The sequence below is a fragment of the Diadema antillarum genome, unplaced genomic scaffold, assembly GCF_040938485.1.
Source record: "Diadema antillarum isolate AM-2024a unplaced genomic scaffold, OU_Dant_1.0 seq00001390_RagTag, whole genome shotgun sequence".
NCBI lineage: Eukaryota > Metazoa > Echinodermata > Echinoidea > Diadematoida > Diadematidae > Diadema > Diadema antillarum.
In genome coordinates, this window is record NW_027272145.1 from 883,418 (window position 1) to 908,073 (window position 24,656).

The 24,656-nt window shown below is 37.8% G+C and overlaps 1 protein-coding gene across 1 annotated transcript in view; it reads left to right on the top strand.

Moving 5' to 3' along the window:
- The first annotated feature begins 707 nt into the window (after positions 1-707).
- The window catches only part of LOC139708931 (sodium/calcium exchanger Calx-like), a 95,485-nt gene continuing 71,536 nt past the window's right edge, over positions 708-24,656 (top strand). Inside the window, exon 1 of the mRNA XM_071620895.1 lies at positions 708-755. The gene's annotated coding sequence lies outside the window, so the exon portion shown is untranslated. The remainder of the gene's footprint in view (positions 756-24,656) is intronic.

Sequence of the window (24,656 nt, forward strand, 5' to 3'; positions counted from 1 at the left end):
ACGTCATCTTGCAGTTTCGCGCTAACAAATTATACTGTTCAAAAGCAAACTATCCCAAACTAACATTTTCAGGGGGAGAAATCGCTAAACCAAATCGAGTTGTTCTCTACACTTTGAACAATTATAATTACTGTCCAACTATACTTGTATCATTCACTGCATTTAAGTTTCATATCCAAAAGGTTTTATGTTTAGTGCAATACAGACGGTGATTTTTTTTTTTAATGCTATGACTGAAAAAGACGATTACTAGTATACCGTAGCATTACAAGAAAGCGGACATACAAACGAGGTGAGATTAAAAGAAATCAAAAAAGTAAAAGTCACTTCTACGTTTCCCTTGCAACTTTACTGTGCCCCTGGAGCGGGTCTTTATTGCTCAACGATACGAGTATACTTTACCGTATCAATGGACTTAGGCGCGTCCATTAAAATACTACGAGGGGTTAGATTTATGAATGCAACCCATTTTGTATTTTGACATGTGACAGTTTTCGAGATTTTTTTTCTCATAAAGAAATTTGTATATTATTTAGTTTGCATGAAGATGAATTTACTTCATTTTAGATTATGAGCAGATTCATATTTCGTCAATAGATTAGTCTTCTTGAAAGAATAAAAAAAGAAGAACCCCTATTTTGAATGGAGTGTCCCTAACTCCTGTGTTTGGGTGCGGTGGCCGTAGGTACTTGTATGACATCCAATGGTTTCAGATCATCACTATCGAGAAGTGGACAACCTGCCTGGAAAGTAAGGTAAATTAGCCCTTTCGTGTGATTTTACATTGTTTTCAGAAATGTTTTGGTACCATCAGATATTGCAAGTGACTTTTTCGACCTAATGTCGTAGCATTGTGTCGTTTATACTCTAGAAAATAGATTTAGACCTAATATTCTACACGATGAATCGTATGTACTGGCAGCGAACCACTTGCCCATTCACGTGAAATTATTTTTGAGTGTGTTGTACGCTGTGCTAAACCAACCTGCTGATCGTCGTGGATTAGTATGAGGTCGTGTCTAAATCGCCGGTGCGGTTGGTTGCCTGGGATCTCTGGGCCGATATGGGCTCGGGACAAGGTCAAATCATACAAGAAAACATCCGGCACTTCAGCAGTAAATTGGGTCGGAAATTTTCGTTACTCTGTGAATAATGAATGAAACCACATGAATGCATCTGGATCTAGGAACAAATATTACAGTACCGGTACATGTATTTATTTGTTGTTGCTTAGATCTACGCTGTCTAACCTAACTGACTACCTCGAATTTCATTGTAGTCTAGATCTAGACCTCTCGGCTTTCTACGTGACTGTACATGTATTTCAATGCTCCAAACTCATCAACAATCCTGACGATCTCATTCTCAGTTTGGTCTGCAAGTCTTGTTTAGGATATCTTAAATAGCATTTGAAAGAGATAATGCCTTGCTAAATAGTTCAGTGAAAACCTTTTGAGTCTCACTGCTGAAATCATCACTTTAGTGTCAGTCTGATTATTTGTGTATATTGTCATTGTGGAGACTGACTGATAGTCCAATTTCCAAGGAACTTAATATGATCATGACTGAGTAAGGATGAATGTAATGCAGTACATGGGCATGCTACACACTTCATCTTCGCATTTGTTGAGATTTTTGCAGAGTCACTTTCCTATAAGTTAAGATGAGGAACAATGCTGTAAATATCATGAATATTGACACAAAGCATTCATAAATGGAATGCTGCTTCAAGAACTGATGTTGTGTTGGAAGTTTATGCATGACTGGGCAAATCATGGAAGGAATTTGTGAGGGGTGTAAATCACAAGATACAGTAGGCCTATAGATCGGCCTACAGGCATACTCTTTCAAATATCTTGTACGGTAATGTCTTGAACACTTAGCAAGACTATTTAGTTTCTAATTCGAATCAAGAGATATTGAAGTTACTGAAGCCGTCTCCTGATGAAGATACATATTTTTGCATTGTATAATAACTGCAAAGAATTCTGTCACAACACATATTTTGTATTTAAAAGGAAGAAGTGCACTCATGAATGGCATTAAAACAAATGGAAACATCCACTGAAAATACCCTGTGGGGAAAAAAGTAATGGCAAAATTAATTAAGGGCTTGTTGCTGCATTGATTGACATATAAATGAACGCATTGATTTTGGTGAAAATATTGCTAGGTGCATTTTTAAGCAAACTTGATATTTCAAATGTTTGGCATACTATAAAAAAAAAAATCCATCCACCCCCCCCCCCACACTCTTCTTGAAGTGCTACAGCTGCTTTAACAAAGAGCGCTTCCCCTAGAAAAAGCATAGAGGGACTTTTAAACAGTAATGTATGTGGTGAGAGCGATGAGCTATTATTTCTCAGCATTGACTTTAGTGAGAGCGGAGAGAGTGGATTTGACAGATGACAAGCTGGCAGTTGACTATTGCCATCACATTCGACCTTGGTAGAGCAATTAATAGGAAGTCTGATACTACCTGTAGTGCTCTGTATTAGCCTCGGAGGTCACATCAGCTAAATTGTTCTGTTGTTTCGAAGAAAAAAAAAGATAATTTGTGTGCAAGAGGATGTGATATGGCTCAGAGTTAGCTGTCATACTGCATATTGTGCATGAATAATCAAGAAATCAAGGTGAACACTTAGATGACAGCCTTAAGACAGAACCCTATAGAGAAAATTTTCTTTTATGCATACACACGTCATAAGTCTTATTCATCAAGGGTGTCCCCATTTGAGGTCAAGTACCACTTACCTTACAGATGTGCCCTTTTACAATGCATTCAAGAGCAACAAAGCACAGTGTCACATTGACCGAAAGATCGGTCTGTATCTGTCCGTTGGGGAATGTTCCGCGGAGACTGCGTCTGGCTTCACGGATCCCCTCCGTATACAGACCGAAGTCAATGATGCCAGCTCCTGTGTGGCAGTAGCGCACAGATCCAACGTTACGATAAACCAAATTTCAGGCAGCTTTTTTACATTCAAATAAGTTTGACATGACATGACACATTATGCAGCAATATTTGGGGTTAATTTCTCACATTTTGCAATCGAAATACTCACAGTAACTCGGTTATAACGCAGAAATTTTATCCATATCGCAACATCGCCATCCGCTAGCCGTAAGTCGCCATTTTGAATCTGTAAGCCAATCACATGTGAGGTACGTGTTTCAGTAAAAAAAACATGTAGAAACTACCTCGCATGTGATTGGCTAATAGATTCGTACTGTATGTTGCTGCAGTTTGAACGTGACGACGCGACGGGCTGGTTGATGTGTGTTTTACGTTGAAAATTCGACCAAAATGTTGGATTATTCATTAATCTGGTGAGTGCAATATACTCTTGAATAGTTGATTCCACTATACAAGCTTAAATTTGCCGACCTAGGGCCGTGAATTAGACGCAATCGAGAAGGGTGAGGTACCTCACCCAATTTTCCATAGAGACAGTGGTTAAGAACATCCACACAGCAATGGGTACTGCAACCTTCCGTCTGTCTACGGAGGACAGCGTTAATGGCAAAATATAAAAGAGTCCTCCGGACAGACGGATCTTTCTGTCTAAATGTCACACTGAAGGGCTTTTTACACTTGTAAAATTTTGCTTAGCCCCGGACCAACGGTGGGGCTAAGGGGGGGCCTTAGCCCCACCGTTGGTACGGGACTATCCTTAGCCCACTTTCTGTTTACACTCGTTTTTGCCAAAGTGGGCTAGACCCACTGATAGTACGGTACTATCTGGCCCTGCAAAATAGCAGGGGTTAGCACCGCAATTGCGGTGCCAAGCAAGTGAGTGTAAACAGAACGAAAAAATAATCCTGGGCTAAGCGACGGAGACGAAGTCCGACCCTCACTGACCAATCAGAAACGAGGTAATCAAGTGCTGCCGGTGCGTGCGTGTACGTGTACAGTACACAGCGTAATTATGAATATTCAAGTCGTTTGGAAAGTCCGGGGCTAAGAAATACAAGTGTAAAAAGGTCAGTTTTCTCCTTAGCCCCGGACAAGAGATAGTACGGGACTAATTGGCTAGTGTAAAAAGCTGAAAAAATTGGTACGGGACTAACGATAGTCCTGGGTCAGAGAAAGTCCGGGGTTAAGAAACACAAGTGTAAAAAGCCCTTGAATGATTTCCCTTTGTGAAAAACAAAAACAAATAGAGTGATTGAGTGCTATTTATAATTTTGATTCAGGTGAATTGAAAAAAAGAAAGATAAAAAGTTGCCAATGAAGTCTATGCATATTATAAAGCAATGCATAAATTGCTGAAGAGAACAGATCCTTTGTGGGAAGCAGCATACTTTTGATACGCCCTGTGTTATCTGACTTTCTCATATTCTATGCAGCCATTTGACAGAAAACACCTTGACAAAGTGTCATCCATTAATTTCCCATTATAAAGAGATGTGGAATGATTAAATATATCATTTCAGTCAGTGAACCTGTTTGTTGGGTAATATTATACAATGACACCTAGTCATGTGTTTGTACACGTGGACTGTGGATAACAACTGTTCCATATGATTTACACTGTAATAGTTCTTTGATTTTTTCTTTCTTTTTGTTTTTGTTTTGGGTCTGCAGCACTACAGTGCATATCCCATAAATTGTCTGCAGTATATCAATAGGCTAGGGGTGATGTCCACATTGTAATGTATTCTGCAACGAGTTTACTGTACCGTAAACGGACTCTATGATACATTGCTTGTGTGTGTTGATGTGAGGGAACTGATGAAGAATGCATCATGAGCCATGTTAACTGCGAAACATCGTTAATTATAATGGCAAGTTCCATCATTACATAATATGGTATGCTCATTTCACACTTTGCTTTGTTGACTGGACACTGATTTCATACATATGGAAGATGAGAGTAGCGGGCCTCAGTTGGTCACGATTTTTGACCATGAATAATGAATGCATCATTACGCTCAGCTGGAGCCAGAGATGCTAGGCATCGCCTTTTTGTGGATGTAGAGTGATTATAATGTTGTGAGACAGTCACAAGTGTACACAGTCACTGGTGTATTGGGTGTTTTTGCGCTCCTTTCTGCATGCCATTTGTCTAACTGTGGCATTCTGAAAGCATTCTTAAAGTTGAAAGAGGTGTAATTTGCTGAGTTACAAGAACATCCCATCATGCTTCACCTAAACACAGCATGCCTCATGGCAAAACATCCTCATGTTTTAAATAGATTGGCAAACCAGCATTTACAACCATATGGCTATACTCGGGTTTATGACTCAGTATCATTGCAGTGATTAAAAAAACACTTGTGATTGGATTGATGGATACAATAATGAACAAGTCTTGTAAGAGAAACAGAGGTTGATCATTGCATTAATGTGAACACCACTGATTTGACTTTAAGTCCAAGTTTCCATTATATAAAGATAGATAGAGAGAGAAAAGATAAACCCCAAAAGCTTTGAATTAACATAATGTGAACCTTGCATCCATGGTACGATGTCTAGTTGAGAAGACTAGTAATGATGTTCCGCTTGATCTCGCGGATTTTGAGGGAAGGAAATGTGAAAATCCTGATAAATGTCAGTGTCTGGAGGAAAGAGCAAAAGTTGTGGATTTTTGTAGGAGTGAAACAAGGAAAGAAAAGGTCTCAATGTTAATGAAAAGGTCACACTGCGAGACAGGGACCGTTCAGGAACGAGTGATCCGTAAGGATCATGATTAGGTCTGAATCAACCAAATGTGACAGAGCTGGTTAAATCCTTCATCTGTTCAAGAAGTAACCTTCATGGGCTCGCATGGGACCGCATGCAGTCAGCATATGAATGAACAGTGGAGGCGTGAGATGTGATATTAATCCGTTGAAGACTAGTCCCAAATATTCTATGGCTGTGGTAAATGGGAAATGCATGTTATAGGAAAATCAGTCCGTCTTTAACAGGTTAACTGTTAGTGTGCTTTGAGTGCCAAATGACACAGAAAACTACAAAGCGTTGTGAACACAGTCCAAAGTCCTTGGCACAAAAAAGGTTAAGGGAATCCTTCCCCCCTCACCCCTCAGCATCTGGTTGCAAGGTGGCTCTTCACAGATGAAACAGTATCATAATCGATGAAAAGAAGATGTGCACAAAGTGCAAGCACTTGTTGCAATAGAATATTAGTTGTGAGTATTAAAATGATGTATGTGTGATATCCTGGAACAGCAAGACTCGTTAAATGGTTTCTTAAGTTGAAGAAAAAGTTGCACCCTGTAACATGCATGCGGTAATATTTGTGAAAATAAATGGCCACCTTGAACACACTTGCCAACTACGTATGATGATGGGGTCGTTGTGAAAGAGATGATACGACCGTCACTACTTTTAACATTCAAAGGAGATTTTGCTATCAGAGAGCATAAAGCTGCACCAACATGTGTTTTAACAGTGGTATTAGATAGCTGAATTACCCAGCTGAGTTACCCAGGGGAATTAAGAGTCAAGGTCATGACTCTGAAACTGACCTTTCATAGCTTCGCAAGTTGGCAGAAATAAGAAGGGGTCATGTTATTAGGGTATAGAAGTCTATTGGAATGACAAAAACCCTCTTGAATATATCATCATCAAGGCTATGACATTCTGTATATTAGACATAAGTGTCACAGTAAGTCTGAAGTGACTATCATTCACTTGTGCATGCTCCCCCACAGATAGTGCAGCTGTTTTCCTCTCAAGCCGATCCTGACTTCAGACCTTTTCATTAATGTTTTATGTGATGAGAAGCATTTGGGTGCCGTGGAATTGCTCCCGATCACGATCCCGGCATTTAAAGATCCCTCTGCTTCGCCTCTTTAGGATTCCATGCACCAAAAATCTATTCTCTGCGGAGATAAACAGCACCCTGCTCCACTTAAAGATAATAAAAAGTTTTGGTACCTCAAAAGTTTCCCTGAATTTCCTTGTCTTGGTTTGTGTTTCATGTTAAAGTACGTTGTCTGTGAGAATTACTCGCCCCAAAGTGCTCTCATGTCTTAGTAATCATGCAATAATGGTTTCGTACCAGAGCCGTCGCCGTACGGCATCGATAAATATTGTACGAAACCACTGACTGCGACCAGCAGCGTGCAGCCCATTGTACGCATAGCTAACTGCAACCAGCAGCCCCATACGCATAGCGTAATGGGGCTTCGCATTGTAGCATTCAGGATCATGACAGAATTAGTATCGCGGGTAAATGTCAACTTAAAATCCAAAAATTTCTTCGATTTGAAGACTTACCAATTAAGTTGAAGTATTGAAAACAGGCTTCGAACAACGTTTGGTTCTGCCAATAGTCCCTTTCTTTTCGAATTGATGACTGAATGTGACTCGGTCGAGAGGATCTTGGGAGAGCTACATACGTTTGTACACTGACTACTACGGCCAGCGCATGCGCACACAAACATCTTATCCGTTGATGGATTTGAAATTTGTGTGATGTGATGTGTTCGCATGCACTGGCTGTAGTATTCAGTGTATGGTAGCTCTCCCAAGGTCCTCTCGACCGAGTCACATTCAGTCATCAATTCGAACAGAAAGGGACTATAGGCAGAACCAAACGTTGCCCGAAGCCTGTTTTCAATACTTCACCTTAATTGGTAAGTCTTCAAATTGAAGAATTCTGGGGATTTTAAGTTGACATTTATCCTGCGATACTAAATCTGTCATGATCCTGAATGATACAATGCGAAGCCCGATTACGCTATGCGTATGGGACTGCTGGTCGCTATACGTATGGGGCTGCTGGTCGCAGTTAATTGCATGATTACTAAGACATGAGATCACTTTGGGACGAGTAAGTCTCACAGTGTTAGTTATATGAAAGGTACTTTAACCTGAAACACAAACTAAGACAAGGAAATTCAAGGAAACTTTTGAGGTACCAAAACTTTTTATTATCTTTAAGAGATAATTTTGTTCAGTCTGGGTGTGTGTGTGTGTGTGCATGTGTGTGTGTGTCACAGAAGAAGGGTAAAATTCTGCAGGAGAAGTCTCAGAACTCCAAAAGAAGTAGTAAATGGAACAAAAGGCATCATCCACACACTGTATACGCCAAATATTTCACGAGGTTTTTATTTTCGCAAATTTCGCAAGTCAGGTGCTATTCGCGAAATTAAAGACACGCAAAAATATTGACTCTGGTCCCGATGTGAATGTGACGTTATACGCGTGTACACTTCTCCGTTCAGTACAAGACTCGACGATCACGAATTTAACCACTCGCAAAATCATCGGGTATTCCCGATTCGCGAAAATTTAGACTCGCGAAATATATGGCGTATACAGTAACCTATTGTCTGATTAAATATATCAGAGGATAGGAAAAATTTACCATACATTGTTTATCTTCCACTCACATCACAATGAAAGACTTTTAAATCAATTTTGTGTCTTCAGGTAGAAATGTGAGAACAAATTTGACTATTTTTTTTTGGGTGTGGTCACATTTGCTCTGTCATGCTGTTTTATTACTCTGACAGCAGTGCCCTTTATATTTTCGCATGTCATTGTCCCCCCCCCCCCCCCCCCCCTCACAGCCATAGGTGTCCTTGACTCATTCAGGGGTTTCATACTACCAGCAAATATTTTAGAGCAATTTAAATACTGGCTCTACACTGTTCAGATGTAACATTTATCAATGTTTCCTTTTGGCTCAGTGAAACTGTGCAAAAAAACAGAAGAAGATTTTTCCGCATTTTTCTAATGACAAAAGACATCCTCAGATGGTATAATATGGTTGTGGTATTTCATGCTAATCTCATGGTAACACGAGGGGTGAAGTTAGTGAAATTTTCTTTTTATGCAGAAAAATAGTTAATGATTAAATCAGACAAACTTAAAAAAAACAACTCACAAAACTTTAAAAATGTCAGATTCCTGCAAGTGTTCTTGAAAGTAGTAATACTCTATTTTTTAAAAATCTTTGGCTGAAACCGGTGGATCATGCATTGCAAACTGTCACATGTTGTTGCATAGATATCAGATTGCTTTTCTTTTGCTAACGACACTCTGAAAATGTCATTCTGCAATACAGAATTTTATGTTTTGTGTAAAGTGTAAAAACTTATGATATGCATAGTTTTAGGTAAAGGGCGAACTTAATAGTATTTGCCTGGTGCAAAGTACGAATGTAGCCTCCAGCTGCATTGTAATTTTCTGCTTCCTGATTTATTTCCCCTCGTGCTGGCACACTAATACAACAACAAAAAAAGAAACTTGAAAAACATAAATAATGTGATACTAAATTGGATTTGCAAGTTCCACGCTCCTTCTAATTGCTTTGATTGAGCGGCAGGGCTTAAGGGAGGAAGTCCTGGCACACTTTGGGCGCAGTATTTTTAGCCGCAACCGTCGCTTTTTATTGGAAACTTCCACGTTATTTTGCGGTCTTGGCAGAAGTGTTTTGTCATCACGACGTCACATGAAAGGGGGGGACGAGCGGAAGAACGTTTTTGACGTAATCTTTGCCTCGGCAGCAGCGGGCGGAAGCGACTTTGACGTCATCTGGGGAGGTCAGGGGAGGCGTATTGAGGCAGGTGATATCCTGGGCCGCGGAAAAGATGGATCGGCCTCGTGCAGTCACATTAGCGTTGGCCCTAGCAGCACAAACTAAGTTTGGGTCGGATGATTGTTGCTTTGGCGACAGTGTGAGTAGGTTGTCAGGGCTTGGGCTTGTACCAGACTTCACACCTCTTCTTTTTCTTTCTTTTCCGTCCTTTTTTTTTTTTCTGTCAGGTGTAGGGAGATTATATTCCAATTATCTATTTTTGACTCTGTCTGGCTCATTAAACTATGACATGTGTTTGATACTGAAAGTGTTTACAACATAAACTACAAAGTTGCTGGCAGAAGTTTGGCAGATCAAAAATGTGTGTCTACAGGTATTATTAACTTTAGGTCTTTCATGTTTGGTTGTATGTGGTATGTTAAAAATTACATATTTTGCCTGTTTTTGATGCATGATATGAATGTGTATTAAGTCTGATATGAGTGTATTGGATTGATGATTATATTTGTTGGGTTATTCCCTATTTATTACTTAGAAATATTCATATCAATTTACACTTGGTCTTCAAACCTGGTTTCTTCTTTAGCATGAACATCATATTATTATCAAACTTTGTTCCTATGATAGAATATGAAATTGATGTGAATGATTTCATGATTTTTGATACAGTACATGCTCTTATCTTTTCTCAAGTACCAGAATTTTCTCTCATAAATCCACTAGGGCTGAAAAGGTCATTCACTCAAAGGCACTTTGATAAAATATACCCTGCAGGCCATAGACAATCAGCGTCGAGAGGTTTGCAAAGTATTTTTAACCAGCAAACAATCTCTCTTGACGCTGTGCAATTATGGTCTCATGCTCATATATGTAAGAACTGCTAACTGCGGAATGGGGATGATTAATGTTTTTAAGGTAGTTTAGGTTCTAGACCCTCCTCTTTGCTTTTTTTTTCTATCATACATACTTTAGTTTGTAGACCTATGTTGGGTTGGAAGTGATGCACTCTCAGAAAACCTAAAGCTGTCTCACGTTGTAATACTTCCTAACAATCAAATGGCTGTGAGATGCAATCTTGCTTTGAAGATGATCCATTGTGATATTAATAGAATGATTTGAAATAAAGAGTAGAAAACATTTGCATGGAAGTCAGACTATCATGTGGCAGGTGATATGAACCATGACTCTGTTGTGGCGCTAATGGCCCTATGGGCTGCTATGACTTTTAAATAGTATCAAATACTGTTTATTCTCTAGTAGCCTCAAAATGCATATAATTTGTGCCTAAAGTTTATCGCAAAGGGCCTTTTGGACTAACAAAGAATGACAGACACAGTGCAAAGGTCTCCTAGAAAAAGTGAAATATCCAGGGAATATCATCAACATAAAAAGAAATAAAAGCAAAGTAGCGCAGATACAAAAGCAACAAGTACCAAAAGTGCAAGAAGTACCACAATATCAATTTTTACTGCAGGGGCGGGCTGATTTTGGTACAACACGCAACTCCCATAGACACTTTGCACGAGTATACTCGCGACCCATCCTCAACGGGTTAATATTCCTGCTGCTCATCAGGTCAGATTAGATAGACTTCTGCTCCTTTCAAATCTTACTGCTCTCATTTAACCCGCTGAGGATGGGCTGATTTTGCTTTATTGCATTTCCCACAGACACCTGCCTGAGTGTGCTCGTAACTAGTCTTCAATGGGTTAACTAGGCATTAAAAAAAAATCCTGACAAAATTTCCTTTGATTATTGTCACAAGCTGAACTTGAACATAGATCTGTATATAATGATATCTAGATATTATTATTATCATCATTATTATTATTATTATCATCATCATCGTCATCATTATAATTATTATTGTTATTATTATTATTATCATTATTATCATAATCATCATCATTATTGTTATCATCATCAACAGTATCATATATTTTTATTGTTATTATTTTTTTTTTGAGATCGTGAGAAATAGAGCATGTGGTGTCGGTTTCACCCAGAGTTGTCTGAAGGTGCCAGTCACATGATCACATGCGACAATCTGCCCAGTGGTGGCACCTCACGGGTGCCAGATATCATGGGGCTGAGCCTGGGGAGTGTGAATTCAGACATGCTGTGTGTACTAGTATCCTCGCACAGTGATTCTGATGACATCGTCCCTCATGGCAGAGCATTAAAGGTAGCAGTCCTTCTTTGCAAAGCTTCGTGGGAACTCTAGAATTGTAGGAGGTTCCTCAATAAAAGCAGTTTGAAATGGCTGAGATAGCCCCCCCCCCCCAAAAAAAAAAAGAAAAAGAAAAAGAAAAAGAAAAAGAAAAAGAAAGTAAGCTTGATAAAAACTGGGCCCCCAATTTTATTTATTTTTTTTTTGATATCTCAGCCATTTTAAAACTGTTTTTCATCAAAAAGAAAAAAAAACTTTGAATTCCTCTTCGAATTGGGTGCTCTCTTTTGATTAGTAGTTGCTAGTTATCTCTCAAAAATTGTAAAAATCTATAGCCCATCTCAACCCAAACTAGTACCATCCCATAAATGGTGTCTCCAATATGTGGATACCCTGAGTTGCATCATACTCACTCTTTTCTTGTTCCTTGTTCACCAGTTCCAATGATGTTACGTGTAGGGGCAAGTTTTACAACTGAAACAACTACAGAGAATTAGATGGAAACATTTTGTCCTGTTTTCATCCTGTGAATAGATTGCACACAATACACACACACACACAACTCCCAAACCCAGCACTCACTCAACAGGGGCTGTATAGGAAGAGCTTGTAACAACACCACGCTGCTACTATGCAGGCCTCATACTGAGATGCTATCTGTCCATCCGTCAATCTTGACGAAGTAACAAGTCGGTGATACACTGTAGTCGCTGCGGTCCAGACCAGAGCAGATGCAGTACGTGTATCTGTCAGACAAGATGCTCTCATGCAGACGATAGATGGTTGTGGCGGTTGTACGCGTCACAAGCCCCCGCATGTTGCGAGGGATAACCCCTCCAGCACTCGGGATCGCGATTAAGGCCATGCTTGACCATCAATGATGGATGTCATGGTGTGTGCTTATCCAGCTGTGTCCTGTTCTGTCCATCTAGGCAGTCAAAAATTGACAATCTCATAATTGCCTCTTGGGAAATTACCAGTTGATGTGTATCTTTTTCCCCTGTCATGCAATTAAGGGCAATTATAATATAGCTCTAGCAGTGGATGTGGTTACATCACCTTGTGATGGCATCTATAAATGGCAAATTACCTGAATTCATGATTATCGTCTTTTCATAAAGTACCAATTTTGATATTTCCTATTTCTTGTCCTTATAATGCTGTCTTTTAGTCCGTCAATCTTTTTTCTTTTCTCAATTTGAGATTTTCGTGGGCCCTGTTGCATAAAAATTGACATCAAACATTAGGCAATCAGAATCCAGTATTTTGAGACTAATCATATGTTGAATTATTGTGATATTGTGACTTATGTTTAATTGCTAATTTAATACAATATGGCCCTGTTCTTCTAGCCACCAATTTGAATGTGCCATTCTATTCGCACCATTTGGTTTTGCTGTCCTTTTCCAATGCTGATTAGATTCTGACCTTCTCCAGTTTCAGGTTTACTTTAAAGGACAAGTCCACCTTCATATACATGTGGATTGAGTGAATGCAGCAATATTAGTAGAACACATCAGTGAAAAGTTTGGGGAAAATCAGACAATCCGTTCAAAAGTTATGAATTTTTAAAGTATCTGCGTAGTCACTGCTGGATGAGAAGACTACTGTAGTGTATGATGTCATATGCGTACAACCATATAAAGAAAATAAAAAGAGAATTTCACAAAACTTTACTTTTTAAATTAAGTGCACATTTCTTCAACTTGATACTGACATATGTTAAGGGTAATATTATTCCCCCTGCCTTCTGAAAGAGAGAAGTCAAGTGTTCTTTTGTTATACGAGTAAAGTGAGAATATGTTGAATTTTCTTTATTCTTTCTTTCTTTATATCGTTGTACTCATGTGACATCTCAAGCTATAGTAGTCTTCTCATCCAGCCTTGAGTGAGCAGAAACTTCAAAAATTCATAACTCTTGAACGGATTGTCCAATTTTCCTCGAACTCTCAATGATGTGCTCTACTAATATTGCTGCATTCACTCAACCCACATGTCTATGAAGGTGAACTTGTCCTTTAACCTGCCCGTCTTATTACTCCCTATTAAAAACACCCAAAGCTACCCTTCTGCTTTTTTATAGTTTTATGTTTTGCCATTTTTATTGTTTTCATATCAAATATATAATTACATAATTTGAAAGAAGTGAAAGGTCAACAAAAGTATTTCAAAATTACTTCTGTGACCCACAATTCTCTTGGTAAAGTCTCAATAGGCTTTGAAATTTAAAACATAAACTTACAGTAGAAAAAAAAAATAAACATGCAGTGAGCTATTCTGCATAATTTAGAAAGTTGTCGAAATTTAGAGCAATATTGCTGCATCTTCTAGGGATCCATATTCCATTATGTACGGAATCTTCAGTTGCTAAAGGGTTAAATTCAAAATATGCAGCAGGACTGTGGAAGCCCTTGTAGGAAATGCTTGCACCTGTATACTGTACTTTATGGGGTTTGAATTTAAGCTGCATTGTAAGGCTTTGTTACATAACACTTTGAAATAGAGGCTTCCTATTAAAAGCAACCACCATTATATAGCTCTCAGCTTTCAAGATTTGCTTTTGTTTTCTGTTGCATGTCACAGTCACTATTTTTTTTTTCATAACATTATTGTCTAAATAGGTCCTTGATTTGATTTTGATCTACCAAGTATTGAATTTTAACTTGAAGTTAACATAATTATTGAGAATAATATTATAGGGATATGTAGAGAATGGCTCAATTCGGAAAATGAATTAAAGGACAAGTTCACCTTCATAAACATAAGGATTGAGAGAATGTAGCAATATTAGTAGAACACATCATTGAAAGTTTGAGGAAAATCGGACAATCCGTTCAAAAGTTATGAATTTTTGAAGTTTTTGTGCAGTAACCGCTGGATGAGAAGACTACTGCAGTGTGTGAAAAACTTAGATGTCACATGCGTACAACAATATAAGGAAAATATAAAGAGAATTTCACAAAATTTCATCTTATGAAAAAAGTACACATTCCCCCGACTCGTTACCGACAAATGTTATGGGTAATATTATTCCCCCTGCCTTTAGAAAGAGGCAAGTCAAGTGCTCTTTTATTATGCGAAAAAAGTGAAAATATGTTGAATTTTCTTTATATTTTCTTTATACTGTTGTACGCATATGACTCACAAGCTGTAGTAGTCTCCTCATCCAGCGGTTCCAAAACAGAAATTTTAAAAATTCATAACTTTTGCATCGATTGTCCAATTTTCCTCAAACTTTAACTGATGTGTTCTACTAATATTGTTGCATTCTCTCAATCCTTATGTTTATGAAGGTGAACTTGTCCTTTAATGATCATGACTGAAATCAAAGACTGCATTGAAGTGCAATTGCCAGTACAGATCCTTTTGGAAGCAAGTCTTCTGATACAAATGAGTAAATGAGTGAAAACCTATCTTTCTTTTATCGTGGCAACTATAGATTTTAGAAGGCAACACAATTTGGAACAGGTTGATGTAGTGTATGACTTTGTATCTGCCAAGAAAAACAATTTAGCAAAACAAAACAAAACAAAACAAAACTGACTTTGGACAACTGTGTCGATCGATGTGGTACTGTAATTTGTATGGAGGCAAATCATAGCACATCACTCGCTTTTAGACTGTCCCTTGGGATTACACCAATTAATCGTTTTATGTTTTAGCCCTGCTCCACTGAAACCTGATCATGCATTGAATAAGTCTACCAAGGTACTTTTATGCCAGCATAGCCTGCATATATCTACATATGGATATCACAGGATATATTGTTCTTATATCCCCTACTACTACCCATAGTCAATATGGAAAGGTATAATTCAGTGGTAGATTGATTACCTTGTATACAATTTCAAAGCAGTGTAAGCCGCATTAAAGGACAAGTCCACCTTCATATACATAAGGATTGAGAGAATGCAGCAATATTAGTAGAGCACATCAGTGAAAGTTTGAGGAAAATTGGACAATCCGTTCAAAAGTTATTAATATTTTAAGTATCTGCGCAGTTACTGCTGGAAGAGAAGACTACTACAGTGTATGATGTCACATGCGTACAACTATGTATATAAGGAAAATAGAAGGAGAATTTCACAAAACTTTACTTTTTGAATAAAGTGCACATTTCTTCGACTTGCTACTGACGTACCCTGCCTTCTGAAAGAGAGAAGTCAAGTGTTTTTTGTTATGGGAGAAAAATGGAAATATGTTGAATTTTCTTCATTCGTTCTTATATCGTTGTACTCATGTGACATCACAAGCTATAGTAGTCTTTTCATCCAGCCGTGACTGAGCAGAAACATCAAAAACTAGAGATTGTAATTTGTCATTACTGACAAATTAAGGTGATCCGATTTTTTTTTCATCAATGATTCGAGTCCTGATCGCAATAGGCATGACCATACAGGTTTCGTCTGTTGTTAAACACGTTGGCCGCGTGTGATGTTTGAATTCTCGTTTAGAAAAGGGAGTCATATCTGCCATCTTTGGTACCAAATTCCGTATACACTAGATAACGAAGATACAACAACAAATACATATGACCTTTGACCCACCTTTACACTCCCAAGATGGCATCTGAGGAAAAAGTGGTTATTTTGTGAAATGATTCTTGCGACATCGTCTATACGTGTGCAAAATATGGGAAAGATAGGACAGGTATTCGCCAAGATACAAGATGAAACATTTATGACCTTTGACCCTAATTTACATACCAAAGATGTTGTCCGATCAAGTAGTTGTTATTTTATGAAATAATGTACGTGACATGAACTAAACATGTGCAGAATATGGGGGTGATAGGGCGTGTTTTTCTTGAGTTATTGCAAAGAAAGTTGCAGAAAGAAAGAAATATCTCAATACATAGAAGATAAGCTTTAATTTCAACCAAGTTTTTTATCGTGATCCCGACATCGTATGAAAAAACAAAATCAAAATTGACGATAGCGCAAAGTCTCAGCTACAACATATTAAAATCTGGGAGAAATTCACCGAAGGGTAAGTGAGCTAGTGCTCGATAAAAACAATCATGTCAATTTTCACATTTAAAAAAATTCCCTCCCATAGAGATAACACGTCATAACGAGGATACAAAAAGAAGTACATATGACATTTGACCTCAATTTGCACAGACAAGATGGCATCTGAGTAAAAAGTGGTTATTTTGTGAAATGATCCTTGTAACATGGTCTTTGCGTTTGCAAAATGTGGGAAAGATAGGACATGTATTCACTAAGATACAGGATGAAACACTTATGACCTTTGACCCTAATTTACATACCCAAGATGGTGTCCGATCAAGTAGTTGTTATTTTATGAAATAATGTACGTGACATGAACTAAACATGTGCAAAACATGGAAGTAATAGGGCGTGTTTTTCTTGAGTTATTGCAAAGAAAGTTGCAGAAAGAAAGAAATATCTCAATACATCGAAGATAAGCCTGAATTTCAACCAAAATTTTTGACGTGATCCCGACATCGTATGAAAAAACGAAGGGCACAGTTACGGTAGCGTAAAGTCTCAGCTACAACATATCAAAATCTGGGAGAAATTTACCGAAGGGTAAGTGAGCTAGTGCTCGATAAAGATAGTCATGTCAATTTTCATTTCCAGAAAAACTGCACTCCCATAGAGATAACACGTAAACTGGTCAGATTTGACAAGGTTACTTTCAATCCATTTTTACGAGGTGATACCGTTATCCAATCAAAATTTTGTAATTTTATTTTTGAAAGAACATTAAAAAAGCTACAACATACTGAAATCTGGGTGAAAATTGACAAAGGACTAGTGAGATACGCTCGAATGAACTTAAAATTTGATGACGTCATTTTGAAAATTTACTTTTTTTACTTTATTAAGAAATTTGCTATCTTTTAATCATTTTGTCAGCATTGCCACCCCATGAAATGACATGTACAACTCATCAGGTTTTAAAATATGTAAAGAAAATGGGGGGTCACCGTCCATCCTGACGAGTAAAATCTAATTTAAAATTAGCAGTTTTTTGGCATAGTTGCACTGTATATCGCCATTGACGCGCGCGCGGAATTTCAACTTTGACGGGCCCGTGTGACGTCATATTGAGTCGCATTGATTTGAAACTTGGTATAAATATTCCTTAACATTTCAGACATCCGATCAAAGTGAAAAAACTGGAAATTTCAACTGCACATGAGCTGTGCGTGCGTATATGCGCGCGTGCGTACGCGTCCGTCCGATTTTTTCAATTTTTCAAAAAATGCTCCAAATGGTCTGAAACGTGTGCAAAAAAATTTTGAGCTCGATTGGAGCATACAAATATTTCAACGCGCGCGTACGCGCACGTTTTCAGAGAAAATATGAACTTTGAGAACATGAGTAGAATGCGCATAATTTGAAATATATGTGACGTAAATTTCATTGAAAAATTCCATTCCATTAATGAGATATGATTGAGAATGTGTTTTCATATAATGACGTCATAGTGACGTCACGGTCGACTGATCACAATGATACATTAGATTTGTCGTCTTTAGGACATGATGCATACATGGTATAATTTTGAAATTGATAGGCAACGGACTTTCTGAGCTAACCTCTGCACAACTTTTGCGGAGAAATAAAGAAACAAAGAAGAAGAAAGAATCCGTACAGATACAGAAGGTGATCCGAAGGATACTCGGATCACCTAATTCATAGCTTTTGAACGGATTATCCAATTTTGCTGAAAATCTCACTGATGTGTTCTGCTATTAAATATTGCTGCATTCACTCAAACCACGTGTATATGAAGGTGAACTTGTCCTTTAACTGTTAAGATTGTTAAAAGCATAGCATGTATACATATGAACATGATGCATGTCCAATGTGTAATATACGGTGTGTTAATGATACATGTATGTGAACATCCCAAGTGCACTCACACACACACACACACACATATATGCATACAGTACATACTCATGCATTTTTTGTTTTGGACAGTGTAGGATATAAGGCTATATGAATGTCAATATTTTTGTGACTGGATGTTGGAACAGTGTAAACAGTGGACATTTGGATCTATTGTTTATAGCTGACCTTGATACCACTGGGTGGCTGCTATATATTTTACCTGATACATGTGTAGTTCTAATTTCTATGGCTTCTGCTTCATGAATATAATTAGGTGATCCGAGTATCCTTCGGATCACCTTCTGTATCTGTACTGATTCTTTCTTTATTTCTCCTCAAAAGTTGTGCAGAGGTTAGCTCAGAAAGTGCATTGCCTATCAATGTCAAACTCATACCATATATGTATCATGTCCCAAAGACGGCAGATCAAGTAATATCATAGTGATCAGTCGACCTTGACGTCACTATGACGTCATTATATGAAAACACATTTTCATTCATATCTCATTAATGGAATGGAATTTTGCAATGAAATTTACGTCACATACATTTCAAGTTATGCGCATTCTACTCACATTCTCAAAATTCATCTATATCTTAAAACGTGCGCGTACGCGCGCGTTGAAATATTTGTATGCTCAAATCGAGCTCAAATTTTTTTTGCACACGTTTCAGACCATTTGGAGCATTTTTTGAAAAATTGAAAAAATTGGACGGACGCGTACGCGCGCGCTCATATACGCACGCACAGCTCATATGCAATAGAAATTTCCCGTTTTTTCACACTTATCGGCTGCCTGAAATGTCAAGAAATATGTCTACCAAGTTTCAAGTCAATCCGACTCAATATGACGTCATACGGGCCCGTCAAAGTTGAAATTCCGCGCGCGCGTCAATGGCGATATACAGTGCAACGATGCCAAAAAAACGCCAATTTTAAATCCGATTTTACTCGTCAGGATGGACGGTGACCCTCCATTTTCTGTACATATTTTGAAAGCTGATGTGTTGTACATGTCATTTCATGGGGTGGCAATGCTGACAAAATGATTAAAAGATATCAAATTTCTTAATAAAGTAAAAAAAGTAAATTTTCAAAATGACGTCATCAAATTTCAAGTTCACTCGAGCGTATCTCACTTATCCTTTGCCAATTTACACCCAAATTTCAGTATGTTGTAGCTTATTTAATGATTTTTCATTAATATAATAACAACATTTTGATTGGAGGACAGTATCACCTCGTAAAAATGGATTGAAAGTAATATTGTCAAATTTGACCAGTTTACGTGTTATCTCTATGGGAGAGCAGTTTTTCTGGCAGTGAAAATTGACATGACTCTCTTTTTCGAGCACTAGCTCACTTATGCTTCGGTGAATTTCTCCTAGATTTTAGTATGTTGTAGCTGAGACTTTGGGCTATCGTAAGTGTGCCCTCCATTTTTTCATACGATGTCGGCATCACGTCGAAAAACTTGGTTGAAAATGTCACGAGGCTTCGATGCAGCGTCATTTTGCTTAATACACAGGGCCTATGGAGAATGAAATAGGTCATTGCGTAGCGCATCCGACTCGTAATCCTAAGGTCCCTGGTTCGAGGCTCACTCCTGCCAATATTTTTTTTAATTTCTTAAAACACTTTTTTTCTTCTTTTTCTTTAGTTAATCTTAATCTCCCTTTCCTTACTTTATCTTTTTCTGATTTTTTTATGCTTCTCCTTCAAATTTCTATAAAATAACATATTTTTCTTTATTTTTCTTTCTTTCTACTACTTTCTGTGCAATAGATGAACCACAACAATGGCTATCAATCCCATATTTTGCACATGTTTAGTTCATGTCACGTGAATTATTTCATAAAATAACAACTACTTGATCGGACACCATCTTGGGTATGTAAAGTAGGGTCAAAGGTCATAAGTGTTTCACCCTGTATCTTAGTGAATACATGTCCTATCTTTCCCATATTTTGCACACGCAAAGACCATGTTACAAGGATCATTTCACAAAATAACCACTTTTTACTCAGATGCCATCTTGTCGTTGCAAATTGAGTTCAAAGGTCATATGTACTTCTTTTTGTATCTTCGTTATGACGTGTTATCTCTATGGGAGGGAATTTTCTTTAATGTGAAAATTGACATGATTGTCTTTATCGAGCACTAGCTCACTTACCCTTCGGTGAATTTCTCCCAGATTTTAATATGTTGTAGCTGAGACTTTGCGCTATCGTTTTATTTCCTTTGTTTTTTCATACGATGTCGGGATTACGATAAAAAATTGGTTGAAATTAAAGCTTATCTTCTATGTATTGAGATATTTCTTTCTTTCTGCAACTCTCTTTGCAATAACTCAAGAAAAACACGCCCTATCACCCCCATATTTTGCACATGTTTAGTTCATGTCTCGTACATTATTTCATAAAATAACAACTACTAGATCAGACAACATCTTGGGTATGTAAATTAGGGTCAAAGGTCATAAATGTTTCATCTTGTATCTTGGCGAATACCTGTCCTATCTTTGCCATATTTTTCACACGTATAGACGATGTCGCGAGAATCATTTCACAAAATAACCACTATTTCATCAGATGCAATCTTGGGAGTGCAAAGGTGGGTCAAAGGTCATATGTATTCATTGCTGTATCTTCGTTATTCAGTGTATACAGAATTTGGTACCAAAGATGGCAGATATGACTCCCTTTTCTAAATGAGAATGCAAACATCACACGGCCAATGTCTCTAAACACAGATGAAACTTGTATGGTCATGCCTATTGCGATCAGGACTCGAATCATTGATAAAAAAAAAAAATCGGATCACCTTAATTTGTCAGTGATGACAAATTACAATCTCTAGTTCATGTTGTGATTGCAGTCAGTGCTGTGTAATGACATTGATATTTTATTCAAACTCTCATTGTTATTATAATTGCCAGGTAGTTTTAAAGCTGAATACAGCTGAGTTTTATTACCTACTGGATAAAAAAAAAAAACCCCAGTACATACATAATAATAATAATAATAATAATGATGATGATGATGATGATGATGATGATGATGATGATGATGATAATAATAATAATAATTGTTTTGGATATAAACTCCAAATTTTATTGTCCAAGTATGGAAATTCATTTTGCCCAATTGATCGTGGGCCCGGCAGCCACTGAGCAGCGCCAGATCGACGTTGCTATATCCTTTTCAACTGTTGAATGGCAAACAAGGTAGCAGCAACTCCCATCTTTTAACGTCTTTTGGTATGGCGCGGCCGGGGTTTGAACCCACGACCTCCCGATTGTGAGGGCAGCCGCTCTACTCACTGAGCCATCACATCATAATTATACCAATACCATTCGCAGAATATACAGCCGAGTTCGATATTGCTTTCCTCAAAACACTTGACAATAGTGTTATATATGGGAAGAATTTTTATTTTAAAAGAAATCATATTGAGGGGGAGGTTAGATTTAATAGCAAAATTTACTTGAATGCCTTCATATTGGTTGTTTTCACCACATATGGGGCGAGTAGACAGGAGGTATTTATTATCGGTCAGATAAAAGTTTTGTGTAGGAAGTGTGGATTTATGGCTGTGCATGCGAGCATGTCCACCTACAGTTCTTTGTGACTGGTAAGCAGGCAGGCGTTCAGCTGGGATATGATAAGGATCTCTTTCAACAAAAGCCCATTTATGCTGGTGAAAATGCCAATTCTTTGAAAGTCAGTAAAACTGACTTTTAGATCCAATGTTTGTTCACCCCTGGCGGACAAAATTTGTTATAAAAGAAGCACGTAGCAGAAAACATATAGATCTACAACATACATGTTCTTGGGTTTGACTGCCTTCATTTTAAAAGAAGTGGTTCAGTAATACACATATTATATTCCTTACGCCGTGTACGTGTTGCTGCCTTGTGGTAGTTTCGAAAGTCTTCAGCCATAACCAAAAACTATAATTTTCAATACGTGAATGCTCATAGTAGAAAATGGCAGGAAATAGTAGTAGTTAGAAAAAAAAAATAATGCTCACTTTGATACGAAACATATGTCTGTTTGTAGAGAATATTTGTAAGTGAAAAATTTAGAAGTGATACATTACTGGTCAGTTTCCTTTTGTTTACATATAGTAAAGATATTTGACACATTCATCATAGACTTGTCATTCAACCAGCTAGACCTTCTTTGACAGTGTGTTTGGTATGTAAAATGCCTAGATCACATTAGTTTCAAGACTGTAGACTAGGGAACCAAACATTTCAGCTTTTAGTTTGACAACTGAACAATATTGCTTCATGTCTGTTACATGCATGGCAACATATTTTTCCAGGTATTTTTCATAAGGATGAATTGAGATCAGACTTTAATGAATTGGTAATGTAACTTGTAGGCCTATCTTGCATCCCAATATGCTTCCATAATATACAGCTGTCATAGATACAAGATGATTACTTGTCACATGTATCTGAACATCAGCAGCATGGGGCATGATATCACTTTGAATTATCATTCACAACACATCTGTATAATCACTTCATACTATCCTCAATACACATTATACAATGTACAATATACATGTATGTAAATACCCATTTACATTCAAATTACATGATATTATGATTCCCCTTTACAATTAATTACACACTGCCCCTCCACACTACAATATTCATTATGTTGTTTGGCTGGAAAGTGATGCTAAGGAGGTATTATATTCTCATAATTCTGTTACACAGGTTCCGCACTAGTATTTAAATTGAATCAGGCTCTTTCATTAGGATGTATCCTGAAGGACCGGACTGGCTTTCTTCCTATTTTTCCTGTGGTAATCTAATCAACTCGTCAATCTTCCACTTCCAGTGGCATACATTGGTACCAAGATGTTCAGATTCTGAACACGCCTCTCAACTACTATACCTTCTTGTGCAGACTAATTAGGTTGATATGCAGCTGACTGCATGTGCCCCATTGAATGCTCCCTGCCAGAGATCTCCAAAAAGCCATCAGCGATAGCACATTGGTTAAAGGGGAGCCTCTCTCCAGAATATTGTTGCATTCAGTTAATGCAGAAATATTTTACACAATTACTGTAAAATGAGGAATATTCGCATGCATTTTAATTTCGCGAATTTCGCGAGCGCCAAGATTCGCGAAATTAAAATGCACGCGAAAGTTCTTGCCTACACTATATGCATTGAATGCCAGTGGCAGTTTGCGAAAATGTCATACCGCCAAAAAGGCTGTCGGCTCCAATTCGCGAAAAATTCATGCCGCGAATATATCATGTTTTACAGTGTCAGTGAAGTTTAAGGAAAATTTGAAAATGCACTCAAAAGCTATGATTTAAAAAAGATAATAATTTTGTCCAATGTTACTGTATATAAATCCATTGTTATGTCATTGCTGACCAAGAAGACAATACAACAATTTGTGATGTCACAGTAGGGCAACAATATGAAGCCGATATAATGTGATTTCAACATGTTTTTGCGTTTCTAGCATGATGGAAGAGCACCTGACTTACCTCGTTCTGAAAGCAGGTGGAACGATTTTGCCCATAACTTACAACATGTATGTTCGTAACAAGTTGAAGGAATGTGTGTTTTTCATAAATATCGAAATCTTGTGGAATTCTCTATTTCTATCATGGCCCTACCATGTCATCACAAAATTGTTGTATTTTTATCCAGCCATGATGGCACTTGGATTTAACAAAAACCTATAGAATTCATAACTTTTGCACAGACTGTCCAATTTTCTTCAAAGTTTTTATTTGCTGCTAATATCTTCACGCACACTGAATTCACATCTCAATTTGGAGGTAAATAGACCTATCCCTTTAAACCCATGCCCCGTTCAAGGCTGCGTCATGCAGCAAAGACGGCAGACTTTCTGATTAAAGTGGCTAAAAGTGGGTAGGTTTACATCCAGCCAATGTAAAGGGCTTTTTACACTTGTGTTTCTTAACCCCGGACTTTCTCTGACCCAGGACTATCGTTAGTCCCGTACCAATTTTTTCAGCTTTTTACACTCGCCAATTAGTCCCGTACTATCTCTTGTCCGGGGCTAAGGAAAAAACTGACCTTTTTACACTCGTATTTCTTAGCCCCGGACTTTCCAAAC